Source organism: Pleurodeles waltl, chromosome 12, assembly GCF_031143425.1.
Source record: "Pleurodeles waltl isolate 20211129_DDA chromosome 12, aPleWal1.hap1.20221129, whole genome shotgun sequence".
NCBI lineage: Eukaryota > Metazoa > Chordata > Amphibia > Caudata > Salamandridae > Pleurodeles > Pleurodeles waltl.
Window position 1 is genome coordinate 667,539,710 of NC_090451.1, and position 8,212 is coordinate 667,547,921.

The window sequence follows — 8,212 nt, forward strand, 5'->3', positions numbered from 1 at the left end:
AGTTAAGGTCCCAGTGTGGCATCCCAAATGGTTTGGGAGGAAAAGTCTGTCAAGCCTTTCATAAATCTCATTTAAAAAGGTAATTTAAAAAAGGACACTAGGTCCGATAAACAAACAACGGCTAAAATGGCCAACAAATAACGTTTTATAGTACCTGCTGCAAGGCCTTGCTGGCCAAAAGACAAAACAACATCCAACAGCTTTGCTTGTAACCAGTCTTGTGCATACCACACTAGGCCACAAATCTGTCCCAGCGCGCAGCATAAATAGACTTTGTGGAAAGGGTGCCTGGTGGGAAGATGTCATCCACCACAACTTCAGGCAGCAAATCAATGGTTTCTATGAAGAGCTGCGTGAGAACACTGGGTGGCAGGAAATATGTGGATCCCTGCAGGTTCTGGAACGGTCCATCACATAAATGTGAGGAAAATGTGTGTTTTTAGCCAATGTTTGAGGTTTGCAAGAGCTAAGTAAAAAGGAAAGTCACAGGATTCTCCCAAGTCACAACACCCTGGAATTTCCAGAATATCTAATTTTCAGAAATGTCTGAATTTGGTAGATTTATGGGGTGGCTACCCGCACTGCAGAAACTGCGCTGATTTTGAGTGATCTGGCCATGTTGTGGGGCCTTTTCGACCATTATTATTGGGGCACGTGTGGAAACACTAGTCGCAGGAAGTTTGTGGATTCCTTGCAGATTCTGAAACATTCCAAAACATGGGTGCCTGGTGTTCAGACATGTCAGAGTTTAGCAAGTTTCTCTGTGTACCACCTGCTAGAAGAAAAATGCAAAAACAACTTTGCCTGTTTATGAAAGCGGAGAAGATGGTGATTCAAGCACAGTAAACATTTTGTTGATGCCATTTTGAGGAGAAAAGTACACTTTCTTGCACTAATTCCACATTTTTCCCAGAAAAAATATATATATTATAGGTATGTTTCGGCTATTTTCTTAGCTCCCTTTTAGTGGAATCTCATACCTTTAGCATCCCGTGGATAACATTTGTTGGGAAAAAAGGTATGAGGCTTTAAGTGCGAGCTGCCCCAAATATTCAAGAAGGGGCTTGGCATTCATGAGAGCCTGGCAGTGATTATCACAGCTCAAAACAAATACTCCCAGTTTCTGTCAAAGTGGGTAACACACCAATACTCTTGCATACTAAGGTAATTTGTGAGATTCCATAGGAAGTGTAATAGTACACTCTTGAATGACTCTTTACTTTAACATGCATTTTTATAAATAAAAAAAATTAAAAAGGGTCCGGTCTACTGGTTTTGTCATAGCTTTTCACAATAAATGTGTCAAATGTATGCTTCTAATACAGCCTTGTCTATAACCTTTCAAACTGACTTGTTGCCATAAGTATAAATCTTTCCCCAAAAAGCAACCAGAGGGTATACAAAATACTGATGGGAGAACAATATGCCATTCTCCTAAGGGGTGAAATAATGTTTCTAACAGTGCAAATCCTGCAATCCCAAGGGTTTGTCAGAAGGTGTAGCCTACTAAATTAATTGTGAGATTCCAAGTGACAAAATATATTTCTTCAAACTTTAACACAGTGCAATACCAATCCCCACTCAAAGGCCTTTTCCCTTTAACATGCATGTTTTACATAAATGCATCAGGTCTACTACCATTGATGAAAATTTCATAATAAACAGATGAGACCTGTGGCATCTGACATATGTTTTCACAGTGAACCAAACAAGCCTATAGCCTTTGTGTCTGGCTTGGGACAATGACAAGCTCATACCTACTGTACTGCTTTTAAGCTTCCCCACAAGACACCCACCAATCATACTGTGAAACTAACAAACATGCATATTTGAACAACTGATAAAAACTTATACAACCTCTCCAAAGAATTAGAAGGCTTAGCTAAATGTAAATAATATACACCCAAGGGTTGTCAGAGTTTGCCTAGCGCAGTAACCTCAGAGATTCCATGCCACAAAATATCAGTCTACGGGCCTAAGAAGGATAAGTTACTTACCTGTAAATCCTAGTTCTCTTCCAGGGGATCCTCATCAAATTCATAAACATTGAATATTCCCGCCCTCGTGCAGGGACCCTGGAGCATACATAAAATACACACATGTATAAGTATGAAATATACACGAAAAATATATAGCATTTTTAGTAGACAATTTTCATACTAAACTCATGTATACATGTGTACAACAGCAATGCAGACTATATTGATAAACAGGCTAAAATGCTTTATTTCTATGGAGTTTTTTTTTTTTTTAAACACTTCCTTTCAAAATTACAAGAAGAAAAAAAAAAAAAAAAAAAAAAAACTTTCCAAAGCCCCATAGTAGGGCCCAGGGAAAGAAGCAGTAGCAACAGAAGTGAAAAAGAGACAAAAACTACATTGAAAACAATGGAGCATTATTAGCCAATAGGCTGCATGCAGGTTAACACAGCAGAACCATAAAATTTGGCACAGTGCCTTTAAGACCCTGAGCACCTCCAGTATCCCACCATGCCTCAGGGGTGAAAGCGAGGTGACAGTTGGTTCACAGTTAGGTCAGTACTTTTTTACACTGACAACGCATCCAACAGATTAGAGAGATATGGTCTGTCCTGCACTTCTAGGAGACTTGCGTCCGGGGAGGAGGGTGGGTTGTTTATGACTTTGATGAAGATACCCCTGGAAGAGAACTAGGATTTACAGGTAACTTATCCTTCTTTTCCAGGGGATCCTCATCAATAGTCAAACACTGAATAGATTAGCAAGCCCATCCCTTAACACTGCGGACTGTCTAATAGAAGTGCCGGAAAAGATATACACTATACAAACAAATTTCTCAGCGACGCTTGCCCCACTTGAGCGTCTGCTCTGGCATCTGAGTCCAAACAGTAATGCCTAGTAAAAGTATGTACAGACTTCCATGTAGCAGCCTTACAGATTTCAGAGATTGGAACATTATTAAGGAGGGCAGCAGTAGCCGCTTTTCCTCTTGTCGAATGAGCCTTAGGCCTAGCCAATAACTGTTTGTTAGCCAATTGATATGCAGTAACAATACATGAAACTATCCATCTAGAAATGGTTCGTTTTGAGGCTGCATCGCCTGTTCTCATATGACCGTAATTTACAAATAGGTGGTGAGATCGTCTAATCAATTTTGTCCTATCCAAGTAAAAGTTTAGCACTCTTTTCAAATCCAGAGTGCAAAGCTTTCTCCGCTGGAGTATCTGGATTGGGGAAAAACGTTGGTAGTGAAATAGTCTGATTAATGTGAAAATCCGACACCACCGTCGGTAAGAATGATGGATGAGTTCTTAGAACCACTCTATTTTCATGGAAAACCGTGTACGGTTCCTTGGAGGACAAAGCCTGAATTTCACTGACCCTCCTCGCGGAAGTAATGGCTACGAGAAAAGCAGTCTTCCACTTAAGGTGTTGTAAAGAAGCTTTGTGGATAGGCTCGAAAGGGAGGGCCCATGAGTCTACATAATACTATGTTCAGTTCCCATGGAGGCGAGGATTTTCGAATGGGTGGAAAAACCTTCTTCAAACCTTCTAAGAAGTCCTTGACTACTGGCCTTGTAAAAAAGGATTCCTGAAAAGATGACTTACGATAGGCTGTAATGGCAGATAAATGTACCTTAATAGATTACACTTGCAGACCCGATTTCGCCAGATGGAACAGGTAAGACAATATGACCTCCTCCTGAGTCAGAATAGGATTCTGACCCTGCTGACGACACCATATGTAGAATCTCTTCCACTTGAACGCATAAGAGCACCGCGTGGAAGGCCGTCTGGACTCCTTTAAGATGTTCATGCATTCCTGCGAGAGCCCTAGATGCCCGTACTGCAGGAATTCAGGAGCCATGCCGTCAAGCTCAGAGAGGTAAGGTTGGGGTGAAGTATCCTGCCTCCCAGCCTGCAAAGGAGATCCAGTCTGCACGGCAGCCTCTTGTGCTGTTGTTCTGATAGTTTGAGGAGATCCGTGTACCAGAACTGATGAGGCTATTGCAGGGCTATGAGAATCATTCTGGTGCTGTATCTGTAGAGTTTGTTTATCACAGCTGGTATGAGGGGAAATCGGTGGAAAGGCGTAGAGAAATATCCCTGACCAGTCGATCAACAGGGCATTCCCTCGAGACCCCCGGACGGTAGAACGTGAACACGAAGTCTGGGCTTTTCTGGTTTATCTTGTCTGCGAAGAGATCTAACTGAGGTCGACCCCATTGAACAAAGATGTCTTCGACGACCTCTTCGTGAAGAACCCAATCGTGGGAGTCCTCGAGGGTTCTGCTTAGGAAGTCTGCCTCCACGTTTTGCTGCCCTGGGAGGTGAATTGCTGTAAGAGACATTCCCCTCGCAATGAGCCAATGCCAAATGGCCTGAGATTCCAGAGACCGGTCCCTCGATCTCGTCCCTCCTTGCTTGATCAGATAATACATTGTCGTCATATTGTCCGTTTGCACCAGGAGATTTTCCCTGAATCAATGGAGCAAAAGACTTGAGAGCCAGATGAACCGCTCTGAGCTCCAGCAGGTTGATATGGTACGCCCTTTCTTTGTTGGACCACAAGCCCTGAGCTTGAAGGGAACCCAGATGAGCTCCCCAGCCCTGAAGCGACGTATCCGTTACCAGAGTGTCAGACGGGATCGGCTGATGAAAAGGAACTCCTACTGACAGGTGATGTCTGTGCATCCACCATCGTAATGATTGTTGCGCTCCTACCGGAAGAAGCACTCTGTCCTCCCAGTGGCCTGTGTGTCGATTCCAGTTTTCCTCCAGAGCCTCTTAAAGAGGCCTCATATGCAATCTGGCGTTTGGGACAATGAAAATGCAAGAGGCCATGGAGCCCAACAGATATGTCACCTGACGGGCCGTCGGCGCGGGGGAACTTCAGAAGGTCTTGACACTTCCTCCTTATTGATAACAGTCGTTCCTCCGAAGGATACACTCTTTCGAGCTCTGTATTCAGTATTGCTCCCAGGTAGTGGAGGGTTTGTGTTGGGATGAGGGTGGACTTTTGGAAGTTGACTTGTAGACCTAGAGATCGGAAAACACTGAGCACAATGTCCAGATGGTTTTTTGCCTGCTCCGGAGAGGAGGCTTTCAGCAGCTAGTCGTCTAGGTATGGATAAATGAAGATTTTCTGCTTCCTTAAGTGCGCCGCTACCGTTGCTACACATTTGGAGAATGCACGAGGGGCAGATTTTAGGCCGAAAGGAAGCACCTTGAACTGATAATGTTGGAAGGCTATCACAAATCGTAGGAATTTCCGATGTTTGGGCTCGGAGTGTTACAAGTTGTTTTTCTTCGAAGAAGTCTTTTCGAGTCACGAGATCGAGGGACTCCTCCCATTTCGACTCCATTGGGCATGGGCGTCAACTCCATCTTAGATTGTTTTCCCCGCAGAGGGTGAGGTAGTGTATGTCTATAGTAATAGTGCCCATGCAATGGAGTAAGTATGCATGTACATAATGTGTCTAAAAGTGATATATATATTTACAAATTTACACATTTATTTTCTCAACTTATAACGGCTACAGTCTCCCGGGAAGGTGGGAGGGCGCATGTGAATCTGCAGTGTCTCATGCCACGAACAGATGTACACTGGATAAGTGACATTTTCCATTCGATGGCATGTGTAGCTGCAGATACACATGCTGTGCATAGACTAGTAAGCAGTTATCTCCCCAAAAAGCGGTGGTTTAGCCTGTAGGAGTCGAAGTTGTTTGAAATAATGTTCGTAATACTGCCTGTCCTACTGTGGCTTGTTGTGTTGTTAACACATCCACACAGTAATGTTTAGTGAATGTATGAGGCGTAGACCATGTGGCTGCCTTACAGATTTCTGTCATTGGTATATTTCCTAGAAAGGTCATGGTGGCGCCTTTCTTTCTAGTGGAGTGTGCCTTTGGTGTAATAGGCAGTTCTCTCTTTGCTTTGACATAACAGGTTTGAATACACTTAACTATCCATCTGGCAATTCCTTGTTTGGATATTGGATTTCCTGTATGAGGTTTTTGAAAAGCTACAAACAATTGTTTTGTTTTGCGAAATGGTTTGGTTCTATCAATGTAATACATTAGTGCTCTTTTTATGTCTAATGTATGTAATGCTCTTTCAGCTACAGAGTCTGGTTGTGGAAAAAATACTGGGAGTTCCACTGTTTGATTTAAGTGGAACGGTGAAATAACTTTTGGCAAAAATTTGGGGTTTGTGCGTAGAACCACTTTATGTTTGTGTATTTGTATAAAGGTTCTTGTATGGTAAAGGCTTGTATTTCACTTACTCTCCTAAGAGATGTGATAGCTATTAGAAAGGCTACTTTCCATGTTAAGTATTGTATTTCACAAGAGTGCATGGGTTTAAATGGTGGACCCATGAGTCGTGTTAATACAATATTGAGGTTCCACGAAGGAACTGGTGGTGTTCTTGGGGGAATTATCCTTTTTAGTCCCTCCATAAATGCCTTTATGACAGGGATTCTAAATAACGAGGTTGAATGTGTAGTTTGCAGATAGGCAGAAACTGCTGTGAGATGTATTTTAATGGACGAAAAAGCTAATTTAGACTTTTGTAAGTGTAGTAAGTAGCTTACAATGTTTGTTGTGGACGCGTGTAATGGTTGTATTTGATTATTATGACAGTAATAAACAAATCGCTTCCATTTATTTGTGTAGCAATGTCTTGTAGTAGGTTTCCTAGCCTGTTTGATGACCTCCATACATTCTTGTGTAAGGTCTAGATGTCCGAATTCTAAGGTTTCAGGAGCCAGATTGCTAGATTGAGCGATGCTGGATTCGGGTGTCTGATCTGTTGTTTGTGTTGAGTTAACAGATCTGGTCTGTTTGGTAGTTTGATATGAGGCACTACTGACAGGTCTAGTAGTGTTGTGTACCAAGGTTGTCGTGCCCAAGTTGGTGCTATTAGTATTAGTTTGAGTTTGTTTTGACTCAATTTGTTTACGAGATACGGAAGGAGTGGGAAAAGCGTAAGCAAATATCCCTGACCAACTCATCCATAACGCATTGCCCTTGGAGTGAGACTGTGGGTACCTGGATGCGAAGTTTTGGCATTTTGCGTTTTCTTTTGTTGCGAATATGTCTATTTGCGGTGTTCCCCAGGTTTGGAAGTAGGTTTGTAGTATCTGGGGCTGAATTTCCCATTTGTGGATCTGTTGGTGATCCCGACTGAGATTGTCGGCTAACTGGTTTTGAATTCCTGGTATGTATTGCGCAATTAGGCGGATGTGATTGTGACTCGCCCAATGCCAAATCTTTTGTGCTAAGAGGCACAACTGTGTTGAGTGTGTCCCTCCCTGCTTGTTTAGGTAATACATTGTTGTCATGTTGTCTGTTTTGACAAGAATGTGTTTGTGGGCTATTAGTGGTTGAAATGCTTTCAACGCTAGAAACACTGCTAGTAGTTCTAACTGATTTATATGAAATTGTTTCTGTTGAGTGTCCCATTGTCCCTGGATGCTGTGTTGGTTGAGGTGTGCTCCCCACCCTACCATGGAAGCATCTGTTGTGATCACGTATTGAGGCACTGGGTCTTGGAAAGGCTGCCCTTGGTTTAAATTTATAGGATTCCACCATTGTAGCGAGGTGTATGTTTGGCGGTCTATCAACACTAGATCCTGAAGTTGACCCTGTGCTTGTGTCCATTGTGTCGCTAGGCACTGTTGTAATGGCCACATGTGTAATCTTGCGTTTGGGACAATGGCTATGCATGAAGACATCATGCCTAGAAGTTTCATCACTAATTTTACTTGATATTGTTGGTTTGGGTGCATGCCTTGTATTACGTTTTGGAATGCTTGTACCCTTTGTGGACTTGGAGTGGCAATCCCTTTTTTTGTGTTGATTGTTGCTCCTAAGTATTGTTGTATTTGACACGGTTGTAAGTGTGATTTTAGGTAGTTTATTGAGAATCCTAGTTTGTGAAGGGTTTCTATGACGTATTTTGTGTGTTGAAGACACTGTTTTTGAGTGTTGGTTTTTATTAACCAATCGTCTAGATACGGGAATACGTGTATGTGCTGTCTTCTGAAATGTGCTGCTACTACTGCAAGGCATTTTGTAAATACCCTTGGTGCTGTTGTTATCCCGAATGGTAACACTTTGAATTGGTAATGCACGCCTTGGATTACAAACCTTAAGTATTTCCTGTGTGAAGGATGTATGGGTATATGGAAGTACGCATCCTTGAGATCTAATGTTGACATGTAGTCT